Here is a 6,865-nt window from a genome sequence, read left to right on the forward strand (position 1 = left end):
CGGACCCGGATCCGCAATTCCGATCCTGAAAAAAAATAGTACATGTCCTATTCTTGTCCCCAATAGCGGACAAGAATAGGCATATTCTCTTAGTGCCGGCAATGTGCGGTCCGCAAAATGTAGTATTAATAACTAAACAATTAAATAATACACATAGTGCATTGTCTACTTACCACCAGGACAATTAGATGATCTGGTCTCTGGCTGCAGTCTGGCTCTTGGTCTGGCTCTGCGGACTCCCTTGTCACTCTCTTCTCCCCCCCTCCCTTGTCACTTTCTTCTCCCCCCCCCTCCCTTGTCACTCTCTTCTCCCCTTCTCCCCCCCCCCCTTGTCACTCTGATACGAGAAAAGTTAACCCTCTCAGAAAGCAGTACAGCTCAGAGAATTGCTCTACAGGAGCTGTAATAAGCTGGATATGTCAACAAGCTTCCAACAGCACAATTAAAAAGGCCCACCTTCCATCGTTCTGCATGTATGAATTTAATTACAGGACGTATCATCAATACGATATAATAGGTTATTTGTGAATCAGCCCATAAGAAATAGACCCTTGTGGCAAGTTATTGGCTGCAAAGGAGTCCATATTGTGTCAGAACCTGGGTTCTTCCAGTGCAGTTTGTGTCAGAAACTGTATTGTGTCAGAAACTGGGTTCTTCCATTCTACTCCCCCCACCCCCCTTGTCACTCTCATTCTACTCCCCCCACCCCTCTTGTCACTCTCATTCTACTACTCCCCCCCCCTCCCTTGTCACTCTCATTCTACTACTCCCCCCCCTCCCTTGTCACTCTCATTCTACTACTCCCCCCCCTCCCTTGTCACTCTCATTCTACTACTCCCCCCCCCTCCCTTGTCACTCTCATTCTACTACTCCCCCCCCCCTTGTCACTCTCAGTCTCATTCTACTCCCCCCCCCCCGTCACTCTCATTTCCTCCCCCTTGTCAATGTCACCTCTAATGTAGCGTGGCCGAGCTCTGTTCGCTCCGCGGTACAGGAGCTTTTGTTTCCTGTACCCGGCTGACAGGAAGTGCTCACTTAGTGTGCACTTCCTTTCAGTCCGGCCGGGTACAGGAAACAAATGCTCCTGTACCTCGGGCCGGACCGAACAGAGCTCGGCCACGCTACATTAACAACTCAGCAGTCTGCAGCGCAGGCAGGCTGCGCAGCACTGAGCCGGCCGCTCAGGAGGCGCAAACATGAGGGGCGCCGCCGGCCGGCCGCCCGATCCTTTACCTTCATAACCAAATTATTTTTTTTTATTTTTATTTTTATTTTTATTTTTTTACCTCAACGGGCGCCCCCTGCTTCTGACAGCGCCCCGGGCGGCCGCCCGTCCCTAGAAACGGCCCTGTGGTAATCACACTAGTTATATTAGCGTCATCAGGAAATCATTAAACGTTAAAATCACAATTTATTAATGAATTCCTGATGATGCTGACAGACCGTGACTCCCACAAGGGCTCATGTGAAAGGGCACAAGATTGAACAATGAACAAGCATTTGCTTGTTCATGTGCCAATCATAGGGTCTATGATCAATAAAGAGCCAAAATGATTTCCCATGACCTGTTCTCTACCATGATTTTAAACTCATGCAACTGCTCGGGCGTCATTGAGTCCATCAAACCGATCATGTTTAGCCCATAATGGTAGTTTGGGCTGCGTTGATACGCCGACTCCGCCCCCTCCCAGCAGCGAATCAAGTCAGCATCAAACTCCATCTGATGTCGGGCAAAACCTTCTAGAGCGTCGGAAACGACCTCTACAAGGTTCGCATAATCGGCTCGACTTGGCCTACCAGATCTCTGCCCGCTCACCAGGGCTCTCAAATTTTGACGGAAACCTAAGAGCCTCTGTTGAGCGGAGGGACCCGGTAGGGGACCCAGATTATCCTGAGCCGATGCATGAGGGACAGGAGGGCTGGCGCTGGCGATCTGTTCCGGTTCCGCTTCAGGAGGTTGGTCAGGCTCCCGAGTGCTGCTGGCACTTCTGTAGAAAAAAAAAAGGAAAGTTAGGAATTGTTTAAATAAAACATCCATGTTCTATGCTATGTCTACCGTATACCATAGGGGGCTGGCCAAAACAGGGGAGCCAAACGCTCCGCTGTCTCAGACAGCCCCTTACACTCAGACAGAGAGAACAGTTGTCCATCTGACTGTGGGGGGCTGTCCAAAACAGGGGAGCCAAACGCTCCGCTGTCTCAGACAGCCCCTTACACTCAGACGGAGAGAACAGTTGTCCATCTGACTGTGGGGGGCTGTCCAAAACAGGGGAGCCAAACGCTCCGCTGTCTCAGACAGCCCCTTACACTCAGACAGAGAGAACAGTTGTCCATCTGACTGTGGGGGGCTGTCCAAAACAGGGGAGCCAAACGCTCCGCTGTCTCAGACAGCCCCTTACACTCAGACAGAGAGAACAGTTGTCCATCTGACTGTGGGGGGCTGTCCAAAACAGGGGAGCCAAACGCTCCGCTGTCTCAGACAGCCCCTTACACTCAGACAGAGAGAACAGTTGTCCATCTGACTGTGGGGGGCTGTCCAAAACAGGGGAGCCAAACGCTCCACTGTCTCAGACAGCCCCTTTACAATTTATTTTTTAAACAGTTGTTATAAATATTTACCTTTTTGGTGCCATTGCCTTTCGTAGGAACCCCAGGGCCGCCGTATGGATGTATGTGGTCCCTGTGGTTCCTCTGGAATCCCTCCTAAAGCAGTCCCGGATAGATCGCCAACGCGTTATAACCAGTTTGACTATGGAAAAAAACAATAAAAACTAAAATCAGCATGATGAAAGGAAAACAACAATATTTTAATGTATTAAAATACATATTGTTTTACTTACCATATTTCTCCTGAGCCGCCGCATCTAGATCCCCCCAGGTCTCAAAAACTGCAGCAGAGATGTCCCTCCAGAGCCGCTGGGTATGGCGATGATCGGCGTGGTGGCGGTCGGAGTGGTCCCATAATGCTGGACGCGCCTCCACCAGTCGGATGAGGAGCAGGTTATCGATGCTTGGAACCCCGAACTCCTCATCTTCCCTGGTGGAGCCTAGGGAACCCTGGAAAAAAAGGAAATACAAAATTTAATGTAAATCCTAATACAAAATGCTAATTAAAACTACTAAATTCAATACTTACACGTCTACGACCGCCACGCTCATTCCCACGGACTCTGGAGGCGACTGGGGGATCCTCGCTGGCGGCTCTATGTGCAGATTGCTAATACAAATTTAATTTTTTTTTAGAAGACTGTACTTAAATAAAAACAATTTTTACGAAATCTATATATATATATATATATACTTACTTCTTGACAGCCTCGGTCCGGGCTTGGTCCACCTCCCCTGGACGCTGTTGATGCAGGTGAGCTGGCCCCGGCAGCGCCGCCCACTTCGGGAGAGCCCTCCGCTGATGATGATGATGACGAAATCTATAATAAGAGCACATACTGATTAATACAACGAATCAAACAGTAAAAACTCCAAGTGTTGATTTTATACTTACCCGCCACTGGATACGGCGGTGCCTTCTGGGTGGGTTACTCCAGTCTATCGATGTCTTCTTTGATGACATCTGTACGCAACAGAATACCAGACAAAATGCAGATAACGTTAAAGGAACTTGTAGAGCACTATTTCCTCATATATCAAAATTATTATTATTATTTTTTTTTATACTTACTTTTTAAAATATAGATATGGGCTTCCCCACCGCAGATGTCTCTTTCTATTATTTTTTTTTTTTTTTGGAACGACCCTAATAATAAAATGATTAAAAAAATTAATCCGACAGGAGCCATAATCCCCCCAAGTGACATAAACACCCCGAGAGACAGCAGCCCCGCATAGTGCCAGCAGCCCCCCACAATGACATCAGGCCCCCAGTTCCAAACAACTTTCCCACAGTGCCCTCAGCCCCCCCAATGCCAGCAGCCCCCACAGTTCCAGCCACAAACACCCCCGCACTGCCAGAAGCACCGCACAGTTCCAGCCACAAACACCCCCGCAGTGCCAGCAGCAACCACAGTTTCAGCCACAAACACCCCCGCAGTGCCAGCAGCAACCACAGTTCCAGACACACACACCCCTTCCCAAGTGCCAGCAGCCCCCCCACCCTAGAAATAGAGAGATAGATAGATAGATAGATAGATAGATAGATGGATAGATGGATAGATAGTAAAAAAAGAAAGATAGACAAACAGACAAAACTTCATACACTTACCAGTCTGACCAAGTCGATGATCCAAAATGGCCGACGATGAGGGGGAGGGACAGGAAGTTACTGTGCATGTTCAGAAACATGAACGTTTTCGAACGGATCCGTGTCAAAGCGGAGCAAGGACAGGACATTGACTTCCATTGTAACTATGAACGGATCCGCACGCCTCCGCACGGCCAGGCGGACACCAAAACGCTGCAAGCTGCGTTCGGGTGTCCGCCTGCAGAGCGAAACGGAGGCCAAACGCTGCCAGACTGATGCATTCTGAGCGGATCCTTATCCATTCAGAATGCATTGGGGCAGTACGGATCTGTTTGGGGCCGCTTGTGAGAGCCTTTGAACGGAACTCACAAGCGGAGCCCCGAACGCAAGTGTGAAAGTAGCTTTATCATTAGCTCAAGTCAGAATAATGGAGTGAAAAAGTCGCAAGAAAATGTGCAAACGCTAAAACAGCGCACAAATTTGCGACTTTCTCCTGCTCTGCACTATGCTCGCCAGTTTTATGAAAGTGGGCGTGTTTTCTTATGTAGATGAATCTCTAGACACATTTACTATTGGGACTATTTAAAAAGTTGCAAAAAAAAAATGCGCTAGTTCACTCCAGTGAGGACTATGCTTATCTTATGAGAGTTTTTAATAGAACATGCGACTTTTTCGTAAGGACGTGCGACTTTTGTAAAGCTGCTTACTGACGGATAAACTGCTACCGTAAAAAGGGATGATCATAAATCTGAATTGGCTAAAACTGACTTTAGACATTTGTGAAAGTGGAGTGAGCTGTCGGAGTAATGATAAATCTGGCACTATGGGCCACATTTATCACGACTCTGACAGCTCACTCCACTTTCACATATGGCTAAAGTCAGTTTTAGCCAAGTCAGATTTATGAACGGCCCTTTAAGACTGTAATAAATGTGGTTTGACGGTAGCAGTTTATCTGTTAGTAAGCAGCTTTACAAAAGTCGCACATCATTTCGAAAAAGTTGCATGTTCTATTAAAAAGTCTCATAAGATAAGCATGGTCCTCACTGGAGTGAAGTTGCGACTTTTTTGCGACTTTTAAAAAAAGTCCCAATAGTAAATCTGTCTAGAGATTCATTTACATAAGAAAACACGGCCACTTTCAGAAAACTGGCGAGCATAGTGCAGAGCAGAAAAAAGTCGCAAATTTGTGCGCAGTTTTAGCCTTTGGGACTTTTTTGAGACTTTTTCACTCCATTATTCTGACCTGAGCTAATGATAAATCTGGCCCTATGTGTTTGTGTGTGGTATGCAGTGTGTGGTATGCAGTGTGCGGTATGCAGTGTGTGGCAGGAAAATGTATATGCAATGTGCATGATATTTCTTTGCTGTCCATACATACATACTTCTTACAAAGTGCTGTGATGTCAAAACAATACTTATTACAACAATGACGATTATCTAATCAGACATGATTAAAAATAAAGTTATATTTAGTGCGGAGATATATGCGCATAACTGCGCATGCGCGAATATGTAAACATACTATTGCTTAATAATTACTATACTATACAGATATGGTGCGAACATGCATTCAAAATGTTATGACATGAAGTGTTGTACTTACGGTTAGCAGGCAGGGGCGTAACTAGAGGTGAGTGGACCCCACAGCAAATATTTGTATGGGCCCCCCCCCCCCCCCCGTGTAAACCCCGCTCCTTTGGCTAGTCACGATCTAGACCAGACTAGGCTGCCATGCCATCCTTTTCCTATTATATATATTATATACATACACACACCCTATCTGTCATGTAGTGTCATTCTATCATACTGTTGTGGGGGCCGTGTCAAAGTCTTAGGCCCCTTTCACACGGGCGAGTTTTCCGCGCGGGTGCAATGCATGATGTGAACACATTGCATCCGAACTGAATCCGGACCCATTCACTTCAATGGGGCTGTGTACATGATCAGTGATTTCCACGCATGACTTGTGCGTTGCGTAAAAATCGCAGCATGCTCTATATTCTGCGTTTTTCACGTAGCGCAGGCACCACAGAAGTGAATGGGGCTGCTTGAAAATTGCATTGCATCCGCAAGCATTGCGGATGCAATGCGATTTTCACGGATGGTTGCTAGGAGATGATAGGGACCCGAACTTTATTATTTTCCCTTATAACATGGTTATAAGGGAAAATAATAGCATTCTTAATACAGAATGCTAAGTAACATGTGGCTTGAGGGGTTAAAAAATAATAACATAATTAATTATTCACCTCATCCACTTGATCGCGCAGCCCGGCTTGTCTTCTTTCAGGACCTGGCAGGAAAAGTACCTTTAGTGACGTCACCACGCTCACCACCAGGTTGCAAGGAGATATTGTTTGTAAACTTTTAGTTTTTTATCATGTGCATGAAAAACGCATCAAAACGCATTGCACTCGCGCAGAAAAAACTGAACGCAATCTTAGACAAAACTGACTGAACTTTCTTGAAAAATGGTGCGAGTTTCACTGAATGCACCCTGAACGCATCTGGAGCCAAACCGTATCGTTTGTGTGAAAGGGGCCAGCCATTCCCGTATTGATGACCGCATATGCGGATCAGCAATAAATGGGCACCGTTCCGTGTGCATTCCGCATCACGGATGCGGACCTATTCACTTTAATGGTTCCGCAAATCCAGAGATGC

General features: G+C 46.7%; 1 long non-coding RNA gene across 1 annotated transcript; it reads right to left on the reverse strand.

Annotated features, from left to right (window-relative positions):
• Positions 1–3,157: 3,157 nt before the first annotated feature.
• LOC122943945 lies at positions 3,158–3,706 on the reverse strand. The gene is made up of 4 exons (XR_006390911.1): positions 3,680–3,706; positions 3,503–3,571; positions 3,306–3,428; positions 3,158–3,217 (listed from the first exon to the last, which is right to left on the reverse strand). It is a non-coding gene; the product is annotated as an uncharacterized LOC122943945 (long non-coding RNA).
• Positions 3,707–6,865: the final 3,159 nt, after the last annotated feature.

The sequence above is a fragment of the Bufo gargarizans genome, chromosome 7, assembly GCF_014858855.1.
Source record: "Bufo gargarizans isolate SCDJY-AF-19 chromosome 7, ASM1485885v1, whole genome shotgun sequence".
NCBI lineage: Eukaryota > Metazoa > Chordata > Amphibia > Anura > Bufonidae > Bufo > Bufo gargarizans.